Raw genomic sequence first — 16,444 nt, 5'->3', positions numbered from 1 at the left:
CTGACCTGGCACTCGCATGGCTTTAAGAGTTCGTACTTCCTTAAGTTTTGTACTCTAGGTACCAGCTTGCCTCATTCCAGTTCCAACCCTGAATGAAAACAAGCCTTCTGAGGAGACTATCAGACTTCCCCAGTTGTGAGTTACACCTATGTTGCATGTCCAGGTTGCCTCAGAGGCAGTTCTACGATCCCAAGCAGCCACAAGACTGCTAGGGCGAGAACCCCAATCAGTAGGATCGACCCCTCCATGGGTACTACAACCATCTAATCTGATCTAGTTGCACACATAAGACACTTACACAGTGTTGGCAAAGTGAATGCTGTTTTATTACTCACAGAAAACAGACAGTAACAACAGAACCAGTTCCATGGTGAGCCAGTCTACCCTAGGCTTGGAAGACTGTCTGGGCAGGATGGAAACTACTCTGTGCAGGCCCCACTTTGCACCATAGGAGAAGGACCCTCTCAAAGGGGATATACTCACCCTTCCTAAAAACTGATGTCCACTCTTATGTTACTGGGCAGGCACATCATGGCTCAGGTGTCAGCAGGTTCACCATGGTTCTGGTGCCATGTTCTTTCTCTCTGCAGTCCTCCTGGCTGGCTCTGCCCCTATTACTGATCAGCCCAGCTCATAATCCACACTCATTTGACAGCCCTGGGCCAACCTTAGCTCTGGGCTGGCATCATGACAGCTCTCCAAGTAGAACTGCTCTGGGTGACCCCTGCACAGGTGCCCCAAGTCTTGCAAATGGTCCCTGGCATTGGGCTCACCCAAGCTCTGTGGGCTGGAGTGAGTGGCTCCCTGCATGGGGCACCACACAAACCCTCTGGGCCTCTTCCCACTTGTGCAGGGTGTTGTGGGCTTGCTGGTCCTGCCTCTGGGCCTCTCGCCACCGAGTGTTACAGCTCTCAGCTATGGTTTCTGCAGCTGCCCGAGCCCACTCGTGGTCTCCTCTGCTTCTGGTGCTTCGCAGCCCTAAATGTGTTACAGCTTTCAGCCAACTCCTCTCTGACTGCTGTGCTGCCACTTTTCTGTTCAGCAGCACCGGCTTCTGCTTCTCTTGGGCTCTGCTGTAGTTTCTCCGGGTCACTGTCGACTGCTCTGTCTTCTACTGGATCCAGGGTTTCCACAGTATCTGGTGCTGGTCCTTTCTTTATTCCTTTATGGTTTTCCAATCTCTTATCCTCTGGGCTGACACCTCCACCCTGTGACAAGGACTGAGGTTAGGGAGGGGATTCTTCAGCACAGAGCTTCCATGTCCCCAGAGGACGGTGCTTACACCTCCCCCAAGAGCCAAACATTCACACTCTCCAACCCAAGAAGCTCCAGGGGCATCTGTTTTCCAAGGCTTTTATTGGTTTCACATGTGGCCTCCTGATGCTTAGTCAACATTAAGTCCCCAGGTCATCTCTGTTAGTCGAGTGGGTCCCAGTCATTGGCCTCAGGTGTGGTACTGCTCTCAGAAACAGGACCCAAAGACCAAACTGTTTGGTAGCTGAAAAGGGGTTGCATACCTGACAATCTCTATTATCTTCTGCTTTGAGGACCACAGACATAAAAACAGGTGTTTGGGATGGGGAAAGGAGGATGCTGCTCTTCAGGGAGAGGGATTGTGTGTCAGTTAGAACCTTATGGTTGTAAGCAACAGAATGGACTTTTACTAACTGAAACAAAAAGCAAATTTATGGGAAAAATATAGGGATCTCTCCCAGGCTGGAAAAAAACCTTTGATAACCAGGTTTAGGACAGGAAGAATAGGAAGCAATCAGTTGTGAAGGTCTGGGTAGAATGAACTATTGACTTTCAGAGAGTTGTTGCTAGGAGGTATAGGCCCCAACCATCTCCCCCACCCTTTCGTCATCTGATCAAGTTCCAGAAAAACAAAAGAAAACAAAGAGTCTGATTGGCTGAGCGTGGGCCATGAGCTTCCCCTTGACTAGGAGACAGCAGGGCATTTTGATTTATAATTTCATTAAGGCTTCCTATTAAAGAATAAGGCAGGGATAATTTCTCAAAGGGAATTTGGGGTACCTTGTCCAAAATGGTGGGAAGAGACAATTAATAAGTATCCACTGAGCTTGAGAGTTTCAGATTGTGAACTTAGAGAGGGTCTTGCCCAAACGTTTTGGCATGCTGTATGTTAGGTAGGTTGACAATGGGATAAATACATGCTTGCTTATATCGGCTTTGTGATTGGTATGCTACCCAAATTTCATCTACCTCATAGAGTATGATTAAATGAAACATTGTATATAAACCATTTAGGAGAATGGCAGTACACAGAAATGCTCAATAAATGTAAGCTATCATGATAATTTTTAAGTACCAAAATGGGTCATTTTGAATAGTCACTTGAACTCAATAATTTATTTACTCATTCCACATATATTTACTGAGCACCTATATAGATAGATAGATAGATAGAAAACTGACATCGAGTTGATGCCAACTCATGCCAACAGAACAAAACATTACCCAGTCCTGCGTCATCCTCACAATTACCAGCATGTTCCAGTCCATTGTTGCAGCTATTGTGCCAATCTCACTGACTCACGAAGAATTGATGCCTTTGAATTGTGGTGTTGGCGAAGAATATTGAATATACCATGGACTGCCAGAAGAACGAAGAAATCTGTCTTGGAAGAAATACAGCCAGAATGCTCCTTAGAAGCAAGGATGACGAGACTTTGTCTCATATACTTTGGACATGTTATCAGGAGGGATCAGTCTCTGGAGAAGGACATCATGCTTGATAAAGTAGAGAGTCAGTGAAAAAGAGGAAGACCCTCAACAAGATGGAATGACACAGTGGCCGCAACAATGGGCTCAAGCATAACAAGGATTGTGAGGATGGCGCAGGACGGGGCAGTGTTTTGTTCTATTGTACATAGAGTTGCTATGAATCAGAACTGACTCGACAGCACCTCACAACAACAACATCTCACTGAGGGTCTCCCTTGCTCTCACTGGCCCTCTACTTCACCAAACATGATGTCCTCATCCAGCAATTGATCCCTTCTGATGACATGTCCAAAGCAAGTGAGTTGGACAATATTCTGTTGTGATCCAGAGGGTTTTCATTGGCTAATTTTCAGAAGTAGATCGCCAGGCTTTCTTCATAGTCTGCCTTAGTCTGAAAGCTCTGCTGAAACCTGTCCACCACAGGTGACCCTCAATATTTGAAATACCAGTGGCATAACTTCCAGCATCACAGCAACGTTCAGGTCATTACAGTATGATATGCTGACAGATGGGTGGTAGAATGAGCACCTACTATGTAACTAGTTGCTAGTTACTGTTCTAAGCAGTGGATATGAAAGAATAGAGATATTGTTTCTGCCTTCATGGCACTTACCATCAAAGGAGAATGGAGTTTAGGGGCAAGCTTATAAACAATGACATAACCAAGTGTGGTGTAGAGATGTTCTCAGAGTGGCTGAGCTTGATACGGCAAGTTACGAGAGAGGACAGCGGTAATTCTGGGTTAATTCTAGGACTATGACTTTGTGGAAATGTATTACAATAACAAGAATTTGTGAATGCTCCATCTCCACAAAGCAGCAAAAAAACCTCTTTGAACCAACCTTATCAATCCTCCGTGCTAAAATGCTTCATGAATCACAATCACAGGAATCAAAACTTTATTCAAATTATTACTTGTGTTCTCACATTGAGCAAGGCAGTATTTTCTCTTAAGCAATTTTTAGAAGATCAGGTATGTGCCTAATGCCGTTTCATTTTCCCCCACACTTTCAAATTTATTCTTATTTAGTTCTCAGGAGAATTTTAAAACAAGTAATACTTTCCTGTTCAAACTGAGACTCCCTTTCCATCCAGGCTATAAGGAAGCCTAGTGACTATTTAGCCCAAATATCTTTTTTTTTTTAAAATAGATTAAAAAAATAGAGCCGCATGGAGGTTAAGGAACTTGTTCAGCGTTATGTATATTTGACAGGTGAGGAAAACAATGGCCTAGGACTTCAGTTCTAGGAATGAAGTATAGCTCACTAATGTAAGACAAGATACAAAAGTGATTACTTTAGAGCTGGTTGCAAATCACTTTTTCTCCTTGATAATAGTGGAGCAGTCATATTCTGTGATGGGCTCTGTTTGTCAGTGTTCCTTCACAAGCTAGTTCCAGCCTGGACAGCCACTGGCCCCCACACGATACCTTCTTTCAAAGTAATACCTGCAATATGGCTCCCAAACTAATTAAGGAGGCACCTATTCAACCGTCTATGCTCACATCCAAGTCGCTCATTTTTCTCCAGAGGAGTGACATTCCCTTCAGGAGCAACAGCTGACTGTTAGTAGTTGCTAATATTATTCAGAAACCAAGACTGTTCTGGAATGAGCCCTGTGGGAAGCAATCATCTTGTGGAGAGCTATATCACTTGGGGCTTTGGTTGTTAGGACAGGTCTGAGGCAAGCTGTGTGTCTTTTTAGGCCCCTCCTCTTGTCAGAGGCAGTAGAGAAAGCTGAGGGGCATCATCAATCTCCTAGTTGTCAGATTGTAGTGCAGGGGATACTCTCACCAGAACGGCCTCGCTGTTGAAAGCAGCATAATTTGCCTCGTGCTATGGTACATGTTATTAAAGTTGCAGTTTAATGTTCTTTTCCAAGGAGGTTGTCTCTGGTGTTTTTATCATCCAGGGAAATCTGGTACCAGAAACGATCACATTCTTGGCAATTTTCTTTGATAATGGTAAACTTTTTCAGAGTTTACTCTCTCTTCTATTTGGGTTGATAATGAGAGATTGTGAGGATTATTAAACACTCCTGGCTTTCAGTAGGAACTTATTTAGCACAGATGTTTCTATAATTGCAGTACACTGGGAAAATTCACAGTGTTCAATGGCCCAAAACTCATTATTACTTATTACTTCTACCTGTGTATTGTGGTGCTAGTAAGCTGGGCTGAAATGTTTAATTTAGCAGGGACTATAGCTGTGGATCTCAGCTACTTTAGAAAGACTACTGAGTAGAAATTATTGGATGTTCTGCCCAACCCCTTATTACTTATTAATCTTCCATCTGTTACCCAGTACTTTGACAGGTTCAATACAAAGTTTTTTTATGGGTTCAAGTCACATCATCACATTAGATTCATCTAGACAATTCCCTAGTTTATGCCCATAAGAAATAAATGGAATCTTAAGGGACTTTTAAAACAACAGAGCTAGCCATTGTGTTTATTGGGATAAAAAATGGAATATGTACGGCTATATTTAGCTTTCTATCACTTCTTTATAGAACACAGCTCTATTGTCTCAGCAGCACTACATACACTTTTAAGGAACACATGGCAACACTAAGAACATGGGCTTGGGACATGCAGTGAAAATGCTTACAAAGGCCACTACAGAGAGGACAAAAAACTTACTCATATTCCCTCATCCTCTATGTTCTCAAGACCTATAAAAAAGTCCACACTGAATCCTTTATTTTCCAAACTGAAAAGAAATTTTGGCTTGGCTACACCTTTGTCAAGGGAAAGTTTGGTAAACACACCTATGTGAATTTAGTTAGGGTACTCTCTCCTGGTGGTGCTGTCATATAGGATCGCTATGAGTCAGAATCCACTTGACGGCAATGGGTTTGTTTTCTGGTTTTTTATAGGGTTGTTATGAGTTGGAATCACCCTGGTGGCAATGGGTTTACTTTTGGTTTTTTTTACTCTCTCCTTGGGTGACCGATTCCTCTTGTTTCATCTGAGATATTCCTGATTTTAGCACTAAGCACTAAAAGTCATGTGCCCTGGGAATCCTTCTTAGTCTGGGACAAACCAGGACTATTGGTCATCCTGTATTTCTCACTACTTAACGTTCTTGTGGTCTATTAATATTGCAGCTACTATCCTAGGAGTTGAGGTTTCTTGACAAAGTCAATGACTACTTTTTCTTCTCTGCAGCTGGAAGAGCCCAACATTTATATAATTGTTATAAAAGGAATGAGAAAATAAATATGAATTCAGTGATCATTCTCCCTTGTGAGAGCCAGTCGTAGAAGTTATCATGACTAAAAAGTGCATTCTACTAAGTTTGAAATTAGATCTCAAATATATAACATCTGTAGTTTTAAAGCAAGACCAGACATTATTGCTTTTCAAATGGATTTGCTCATAATTAAATTGATCCAGGCCATATTTAAGTGATAATGCAAAGCGAAGATTATAAAATGATCTAGTGGATTTAGATAAGTTAGACTTACATATCTACCCTTATCTGAATAATCTTATATATTAATCTGAAGAGATATTTATTTTTCGTTTTTTTTTTTTTTTTGCCTCAATCTTTTTGAATGGTTGCTTAGACACACTCACACATACAAATTTAGAAGGCGATAGTTATGCACCCATTTCTGGATTTTTACTTTTTTGCATTTAGAATGGAAATAAATTTTAAAAAATTATGAAGTTTAACTAGGTATTTAAAACTCAATTTAGATCAATCGATCAAGTTCAACAAAGAGTAATATAAATCATATTTTACTTAGAAGTTGTATGAAAATATCTCAGAAAACTAGCACCTTCTGCTATTAGTTGAGTTTTTATGGGGAACAGGAGTGGATAAACAGGTGTATTTTGTTGATGTTCCTATCCCACACTTCTGCAAGTGGTGCATCATGGTAAAGCACATGAGCAAGACAAGACCTTTTTTATTTAAGAGCAGAGAGGGAAGCATTGTGCCTTTTGCCATTGGTGACTAAATTACAAAGCAATATTTCAAATTCTAGGTATCGGTTTAAGATACACTTTTTTTTTTTTTGTATACCAAAAGACTAATATAACTATGCCTTACCTTTTAGGAGATGAAACAGATTGGAGTAGTAGTTCAAAATATCCCATAGAACTTGAATATTTCATACATAATTCACCAAAGAGATGTTCTGTTAAAATGCTGGACAAAATTCTACGTGTTGATTTCTTTCTAATTGTGGCAAAGCACCTCAAGGTTAAGGTGTTTATAAAAATCTCATTAGTATTCAAAATTACACTAATTTTTAGGTCTCAGAGATTTCTAGTGAGATCTAAAATTTTTAATCCACTTGATCATGAAAACAAACTATTAGGAATCATAAAATAGCCTCTGTGTTATTTGTAGTTCCAGCTTCAGATGGTACTTAGGAGCATAGAGGTCTGAAAAACGTAAAAAAAAGGCTAAAAGTTTTTACCAAAGTTATTTGAATATCAGTTTAACATCAACTTGACTCTATGCTGAGGGATCAGATTTTTAAATAGGAGGGCAGAAAGGAACCTGACCTCCTACTTAAAATTTTGTTAGAATACATTCACCTTTCATTCATTTGGACTTGATTTTTTGAAGCTCTAAATCAAGTTCTTTTTTGAGATGGAAAGTAAGTGACAGAGATAAATCCAAAGCGAATGACACTTGCACATAATATGCCAGCCTCAGATGGAGTTATCAGGATTTCATCCGCACTGCATTGTGCTGAAATTCTTCTCACCCATTCCTTCCCTGGAACACGCCTGTTGAAGAGCCGCAATAATAACTACTCTGCCAATTAAGGTGTTCTACCTGGGGCCAGCCAGAGCTTAGTTTGGGGACAAGGTCACTTGCTGGGATGGAGTTGTAGTTCCCCAATTACTAGTAGTTCCACTACCTCTTCTAACTTGTCAAATAATGAGGAGACTTTGAAGGCTAAATCCAGCAGTAGCTCCTAGCGGGGTTAATGCAGAGTGAATGACAATGATACCTCAGGAGAGAGAGTCTGACAATGTCTGTCAAGCTCTGTTCACAAGGATGATGAAGTTCATTGCTACTCCACACTACCTGGCAAGTATTGGTCTTGATCTTATCAGTGAGAAAGGACCATATTTCTCCCTTCTGTGGAAGTTCATTAACTCCCTCACACCACGCATGTAAATTGGGCGTGAACTTAATGTCCTAATGATGGAAGTTGAATGTGCTACAAACAGGGCAGCTCACCCTCAAAACCATGTCACCCTCAGTCTAGTTCTCATATCTTCACTGTATAGTCCATGGCTTTGTTTATGGTTTTAGTTTCTAAAATCTGTGTTTATTGATGAATAACCGTGGGTACATAACAATTATTTTTAGTACTCATTAGCAACACAACTGACAGAATTAAGAATATCAAAATTATGCTCCCAAATGAAAACAGAAAGGTTTTATACCAGTGATCACCATTTTCATTGCTGACTTCATTGGCAAATCATTTACCTGAAGATGGAAGACAACAATAACTCAGCAAAAAGCCTTGTGAAATTATTCTATGATTAACCATTCAACATTCGTAGGAAAGTGACCGGACGGTCTGAAAACTAATGTCTCCCAAGCTTAAACTGTGTTAAAAAAAAAAATAATGCTCAAAGTTGAATATGAAATATACCAAAGGACTTTTGGTGATTAAATTCTTTTGCATGTGGTTTTATTTCACTTGTGTTTATTTATTGAAATAGTGAAGGATGTTGCTGTCCTTTGATTATGCTTGGACTCCATTGTGTAAAAGGTCAAGAAAGTAAATGGCCTTTTTGGCTCCTACGGATGTTCAGACTCACTCCCCGGATTCTGTTGAAGTTTGCGTTGGATAAATGGACAAAGCCTCACTCGGTGATGACAAATATATACACAAGTCTTTAAAGAGATGCAAATATTACTTCTTACTTCATAACTAGTCAACTGATTCAGATCTAGATATCAGGTTTTGTTTTTTTTTTCTGCTGAGAAAATAGTTCTGCATCCCCAAAATTATTTTACAAAAATGAAAAAAAGCATTTGAATGAAAAATTAATAAATTATATTTTATCTTCTGAAACAAATTCCTTTTTCAAATTTTAAGCCCTAAACTCTAAAATATTAATGGTATTTTTGTTTGCTTTTGACCCATATGGCAAAGTCACTAAGAGCAAGGAGGGTATTCTATTTTACATGCTTACATCACAACAAGTGGGGCTGTAATACCTTCCAAGTTCCACGTTTCCTGTGGAAAATTAAATGATGCAAAAGAGTTACTGACCATAAATATTTACATTTGCATTTTGACAAAGGAACAAAATTCAGCTGAGTAACAAACTTCCACAATTTTAGAGTGACTCTTTTAATATTAATCTCCCCTTATCCGAGGTTTGCTTTCCGTAGTTTGTTACCCCTGGTCAAAAGCGGTTGGAAAATAAACAATTCATAAGTTTTAAATTGCATGTCTTTCTGAGTAGTGTGATGAAATCTCTCACCCTCATGCTCCATCCTGCCCTGCATGTGAATCCTCCCTTTGTCCAGCACATCCACGATGTGTGCACCACCCGCCCAGTTAGTCACTTAGTAGCCATCTCTGTTATCAGATCGACTGTCACTGTATCGCAGTGCTTGGGTTCCAGTAACCTTTATTTTGCTTAGCAATGGCCCCAAAGTGCAAGAGTATTGATGCTGGAAATTCGGACATGTCAAAGAGAAGCCATGAAGTGCTACCTTTAAGTAAAAAGAATACATGTATAGGAAAAAATATAGTATGTATAGGATTCTGTACTATCAGTGGTTTCAGGCATCCACTGAGGATCTTGGAAGTATCCCCTGCAGATAAGGAGGGACTGCTGTACTTAAGATTTTATTAGCTACATGAGACATGTTCTGAACTATTGTGACATTCATACCATCTCCCTTCCTACCTAGTATTTTGCTGATTGTCAATGTCAAAAACTATACCAGACAGACCAAAAGGGAGACATAACAATGCTTCTGTTGCATTTTTTCCATATGGATATCTCTCTCTTATTTACCCAGAAGAAAGTTTTCCTCTGTTAACAAATCTCATTTTTCTCTATAATGGATTCCATCTCATACTACCAAAGAATATTGGGTATAATATAAGCAAAATACTGTCTGTTGAGTGTCCCAAGACTGATTTCATAGTTAAGAGATGCTCTTTGCCATCAATGGATGATTTGCTTTTTTCTTACCAAGTTGATGGAACATTGTCAAGCACTTAGTTTAATTCTCCTCCACCTCTATAAAGCAATCCCCTCATTCCAGGGTCCAGTGTAGACAACACGGTCCAGAGAAGTTTGCTGTAGCTGCCCCTCTGTACTATTTTCAGAAGTCTGTCTGTCATACTCCTTGCTCTCAGTGCCTACACCTCCCTTCTCCCTGCCATTCTGCCTCTTTCATAGAAGTTTCCTGCTATTCCCCTCAAGGCCCCCAAATGTCAGCTAGCTAATCTGACAAATTAATCTATGCTAATCTGCTCTTGGGGACTTGGGGGCCCCTTCTAGGTAACAGAGACATGCATTTTAAATAACTATGGATGGTTACCTGTTCTGAATATGCCCACCCACCCTTTGTTGCACAATCAGTTGGTGACCCTCATGGGATGCCAGAGGCAATGCATTCTGGGGCCAGAGAGCCTTCCAGGCCTCTCCCATTACATTGCCCCATGGCCTGTCAGCCACCACAACACTGCCTACTTCTGAGACTTATAGACACACGTCTTGGAGCAGCCACCCTACAGAATGCCTGCCTTTTGGACTCTGCGGATATGTTAGTTCTGTAGAATCAACTCCGTCAAAGTTGGGTGAAGTGGTAGGGGATGGATAACATTCTGTCAGTTTCTCTTTGTGTGGAACAGAACATCCTCTCTTGAAACAATTTCTGGATCCACTGGAGCCAAATGATAGAAACAAGTCTCAAATACTTAGAAATAATTTCTAACGATTTCTGTCTGAATTCTCGAAATAGCTCTAAGAAGTAGCACTATTTTACTTACATTTTACAGATGAGAAAATAGAGGCTTAGTGATATTATATAACTTGCTCAAATTTGCACAGTAGTAAAAACGGGACCAGAGTCTATCTACATCCACATCAGTCTGTTGTCAGTATCTGGGTCCTTTGCACTAGACCACAGCTGTGCTGTATTTATCTTATGACACCTAATGGTGTTGCACTCGGGGATTCAAACCAGTTCATTCCGGTTGGAACCTCTGCTGAGAATTTGCATTTCCAACAAGTTCCCAGGCAATGCTAATGCTGCTGGTTAAGGACCAGTTCTGAGAACCACTAGTAAAGCAGTGGTTCTCAAAATTTATTATACATAAGAATCACCTGGGGTTCTTGTTAAAATGTGGATTCTGATTCAGTATATCTGGGGTGGAAATGCAAATTCTCAGCAGAGATTTGAACCGGAATGAACTGGTTTGAAGCCCTGGTTGTGTCATTAGCCTTGTTCAGTGATTAGGGAAGGTTTTCTTGCTAGTTGTGACCATAGCTAGACCCTAGGTTTACCCTGTTTCTTTCCTTAGAGACAAAGCAAACCCTCTTTAAGACATTGGAGAGTCAAACGTCTCTTCTGATTGGTTAGATCACTTAATCAGATCACTTTCTGCAGATAAAAACAAAGGATAGGAAAAAAAATAATACGTGAATCTGAGTTCTGGAAACGGTTAGAATGAAATGTTTTCAGTGAATTTCCTCTAGTACAGAAACTGTTGTGTCAGTTTAATAGTTCTTATATATGCTCAGAGCTTTTTTCTTCCATAATATCACCAATTTTTGAGAATCTGGACAAATGGGAAATTCAGATTTAATTGATGGCTATGATAATTGACATATGTTTAGGAATTTGGGGCATTCAAACATACTTTACATTACCATTTTATGAATTTGATAATCAATTATAAAGTTTATTTGTGTGTTTTACAGATTACTTAACCACCTCATTTTTTTTAACCTCTAGCTAATTTCCTCATCATATAATCATAAACAAAAATTTAGTGGTTTTAAAAAGCCTCTATGAAAAGGAGAAGAAGAAGCAATTTATTTTAAATAAACCTAAAAGGTACCAGATCTTAAGCCCCAAGACAGCCTATTCAACTTTATATTTGTTATAATTTTCTATGGAACAGAGAAAACAAAGGTATGGGGAAGTTAAAGTTCATTGACTTCGAGGCTGCAGCTTTTGTTTTATCTGCTAAATTCCCCTTAGACTAATGCTGATGGAATTATCTGCCGGTTTTGATTTAGATATAGTCAGGAATGTGACATAAGCAGATAGAAAAATTTTATGTTTCTTCTTGCTCCTTTCAGAGGTTTGCTAATTAGTTCTGCTATGACTATTATGGGGTTCTGTTTAAGATCAGGCGTTCTTCTTGATATGTAAGACGTTCCTTTTTGTAAACAAAACATTGGATTTTCATTGAAAAGGAAAAGTGCTATAATCAGTAGACATTTCTTCTTACTATTTCTATTTGAAGATTCCCACCAGGTTTCTGACATGAAATACAAAGAGATTTGCCTCCAGCATGAATAATTGCATAAATTGAAGGGGTTCACTTTTTAACATTCTTAAATTCAGTGAGCATAACATACTTTTATTTTAAGAATCATAACATCCTAATCCACATAAGAGATCCAGTAATGTCATGCTCAAACAAGAAGGACAAGAAAACATTTGATACATGCATATAAAAGTTTGTTATAATTTTGAGTTATACTCTGTTACATTTTGAATATTTTGTTTTCTCCGCAGAATGCATGTTTCCTTAGAGGCAGGATTATACTATGTCTTGTATTTTAGGATTTATTTGACGTGAGAAGTGTATTAATTCTTCCATGACTAAATGGCCAATATCCAGTAAGTGCATCTGATAGCTTTTTAATCACCAGATATATTCTAATAAAATGTGCTTATCCACAGAGCTTACCTGTTTGAACAACTATCAAAGATATCTGAAAATTTTGAATATTCATGTTGAAAATCAACAGGATTTTTCTCCTCAGTTGTCATAGGTTGAACTGTGTTCCCCCAAAATACGTGTCAACTTGGTGAGGCCATGATTCCCAATATTGTGTGGTTGTCCTCCATTTTGTGATCTGATGTAGTTATCCTCCATTTTGTGATGTGTTGTAAATCCTAACCTCTGTATGTTAATAGGAGCCCTGGCGACACAGTGGTTAAGCTATTGGCTGCTATCCAAAAGGTAGGCAGTTCGAATCCACCAGCCATTCCTTGGAAACCCTATGGGGCAGTTCTACTCTGTCTTATAGGGTCACTATGAGTCAGAATTGACTCAATGGCAATGGTTTTTCTTGTATGTTAATGAGGCAGTATCAGTGTGGTGTGTATCTTGAGTCACAGACTTACAAAAGGGTGTAACTCAAGTCACACCTTTACTCAAGTCAGACCCTTACTTAAGTCACACCCTTACCCAAGTCACTCGTTTGCTTGGATCACACCTTTTATATTACAAGAGACAAAAAGAGAGAGAAGTGAGCAGAGAGGAGAGGGATCTCACTACCACTAAGAAAGAAGAGCCAGGAGCAGAATGTGTCCTTTGGAGCCATGGTCCCTGTGCTGAGAACCTCCTAGACCCAGGGGAAGATTGATGCCAAGACACAAGTAGATCTCCAAGGAACGCCAGGCCCACAGATGTTGAAAGGAGACAAGGACCTTCTCCCAGAGCTGATAGAAACAGAAAGTCTTCCCCTAGAGCTTATGCCCTGAATTCAGACTTCCAGCCTCCGAGAGAAACTGTGAGAGAATAAATTTCTGTTTGTTAAAGCCATCTACTTGTGGTATTTCTGTTATAGCAGCACTAGATAACTAAGACACTAGTATATAGTACCAGTATTTACATGACAATTCTTCAACTAGGCAAAATAATGTTGTGCTATTTAAGAAATGAAGTGAGTTGAAATCCAAGGGAACCTCAACAATTCATATAAAAGATTAAAATATTTATACTAACTTAACTGTGTTTAAGTGCCTTTTAAACTGTCTTTATAGAATTTATGGGTCTCTGTTGTTTTTTGAGGTTGGAAAAAACACCCTGCACTTTCTACTAGACAGTGATTATTGGCTAAACAGTATAAATTTGAACTGTTCTAGTTTTCTATCTTAAAAAATAGAATTTTTTTTCTCTCTCTCTCAGTATCAATAATAGCAAGTGACCTCATTGCCGGAGACCTGGGATCTGTTTTTCTTTTTCTTTTTTTAAGTATTGTAAGGCTTCTTACCATAAGTGAGAAAACTCTGTATTTGCTTTAGTTTGGGGTTTAAGCTTAGACTTAAAAGGTCAAATGTAAAAAGCCATATTAATGAATCTCTCATGAAAGTTCAGCATTGCTATTTTCTTAACGACTTGGTCATTTCACTGAAGAAATCCAAACGGTAAAAATAGAACTAAAAAAAAAAAAAAAAACCAGGAGAACGTAAAGGCAACTATATTATGTTGTTCTTATTAGGTGCCATCGTGTTGGTTCTGACCCGTAGTGACCTTTTGTACAGCAGAATGAAACACTGCCTGGTCCTGCGCCAACCTCACAATTGTTGTTATGCTTGAGATCGTTGTTGCAGCTACTGAGTCAATCCATCTCATTGAGGGTCTTCCTCTTTTTCACTCACCCTCAACTTTACCAAGCATGATGTCCTTCTCCAGGGACTAATTCCTCCTGATAACATGCCCAAAGTACTTGAGATGAAGTCTTGCCATCCTTGCCTCTAATGAGTATGCTGACTGTGCTTCTTCCAAGGCAGATTTGTTGGTTCTTCTGGCAGTCCATAGTACGTTCAATATTCTTTGCCAATACCATATTTCAAAGGCATTGATTCTTCTTCGGTCTTCCTTATTCATTGTCCAGCTTTCATAGGCATACGAGGCAATTGAAAACACCCTGGCCTGGGTCAGGCTCACCTTAGTCCTCAAAGTGACATCTTTGCTTTTTAACACCTTAAAGAGGTCTTTTGCAGCAGATTTGCCCAATGCAACATGTCGTTTTTTTCTTGACGGCTACTTCCATGGGTGTTGATTATGGAGCCAAGTAAAATGAAGTCCTTTACAACTTCAATATTTTCTCCGTTTATCATAATGTTGCTAATTGGTCCAATATATATAATGATGCATATCATATATAACTATATGTTATTATAGACATATTCTTTACTGTGCTAGAAGATGTTCAATATATGCTGGTGACTGTAAATTGGTACAACCTTTCTGGAAGGGCATTTTAATTGTACCTATCCAAAGTATTAACAAAATAAATACCCTATAGTAGAGTGATTCTCCTTTAATAAATTTATTCTAAGGCTGCAGTTACAGATGCGTGCAAGAAGTATCTCAATAATGCTCACATGAGTGCTATTTTTAACAACACAAAATTGAAAACTATCTAAATTTTAAACAAAAAGGTATAGATTAAATAAATCAGAGTATATTCACGCAATGGAATATAATGTATCTCTTATAATTATGTATAAAGTATATTTATTGATGGAGAAAGATGTTCATGATAAAATGTTAACTGAAAAACACAGCTAACAAAACACAGAGGGTTAATAGTAGATAACTCTGGGTACATGGGATTAAGAGGAGTTTTTATTGGTTGCTTCCTTAATGAGCATGCATCAATTCTGTACTGATAAAAATAAAATTATTTGTAAGATCCTTTAAGTTCTAAATTTTACCACAAGCCTGGAATTCAGGAGGACAGTTTGAAGTTGAAGTAAAATTTCTACAGTTTAAACATTTTTTTTTAATATTTAGAAAAATGAAAACCACATTTCTAAAAAAAAAATTCTAATAAAATATCATAGGGGATAAAGCATGTGGAGCCTTTTCCCTGGTTATGTCCCACATACCTAAAACAAAAGTTGGGTCTCTCTTGGGAACGTTTGATGTTTTTATTTGTTTTGTTTATCTAAAGGAGTAGTAGAATACTTGGTGATAAATGTTTAGCTTGTTGTGTGCTGATCAATAGTTAACAAGAAGCTCTGCAGAGAAAAAGAGAACTGCCTTATTTGTAGCATTTGCCTAATAGCTAATTTCTTCCCAATGTCCCTGAGTTGGGAAGAGATTTGCACATCTGACTCTTGCAAGCTGGTAAAGCTGGCTCCAGCACATCACACTGACAACCTGAGGCTACATGGGTAGGTCTGTGAGTGGGAGTGATGAGGGCAAATTAGGTGTGAAGTACTTCAGATTTAAAATTTCTACAGTTGACAAATTTTAGGAAGTAGGGAAGTAAAGAACAGTGGTGCAGTTAAATACATAGGATGTGACTCTTAGGAATTCTTCTGGAGTGGTAATTATCAGATGCTATCATTCAGAAGAATCAACTGAAGAACCTGTTAAACATAGATATTTTTAAGGAGGTGTGCATTAGTGCCTAGGAATCTGCATTATTAAGAGACCCTGCTGATATTATCAACCAAGAAACTGGAGTTGTGTGCACATATTGTGATCCTATATGATGTTCTAGAGTGCTTAACACTGGAGGATGTCTCATAATTATGATGAATATATTATTTATATTCCATACTGGGATACTTCTGAGTATGAAAGGGAGTGTTATTAATAATTACTTCAGGGCAACAAGTATAATCCAGGACTGTCTCTGAAAAAACAAAGTAAATGGACATCCTACTCACAAGCACCCTCAAGAGAAGTTTTTGTGGTTATACGGGTACAA

Source organism: Trichechus manatus, unplaced genomic scaffold, assembly GCF_000243295.1.
Source record: "Trichechus manatus latirostris isolate Lorelei unplaced genomic scaffold, TriManLat1.0 scaffold00032, whole genome shotgun sequence".
In the NCBI taxonomy this organism is placed as follows: domain Eukaryota; kingdom Metazoa; phylum Chordata; class Mammalia; order Sirenia; family Trichechidae; genus Trichechus; species Trichechus manatus.
The sequence above is the reverse complement of the archived record's forward strand: the minus strand, read 5'-3'. Positions refer to the sequence as shown.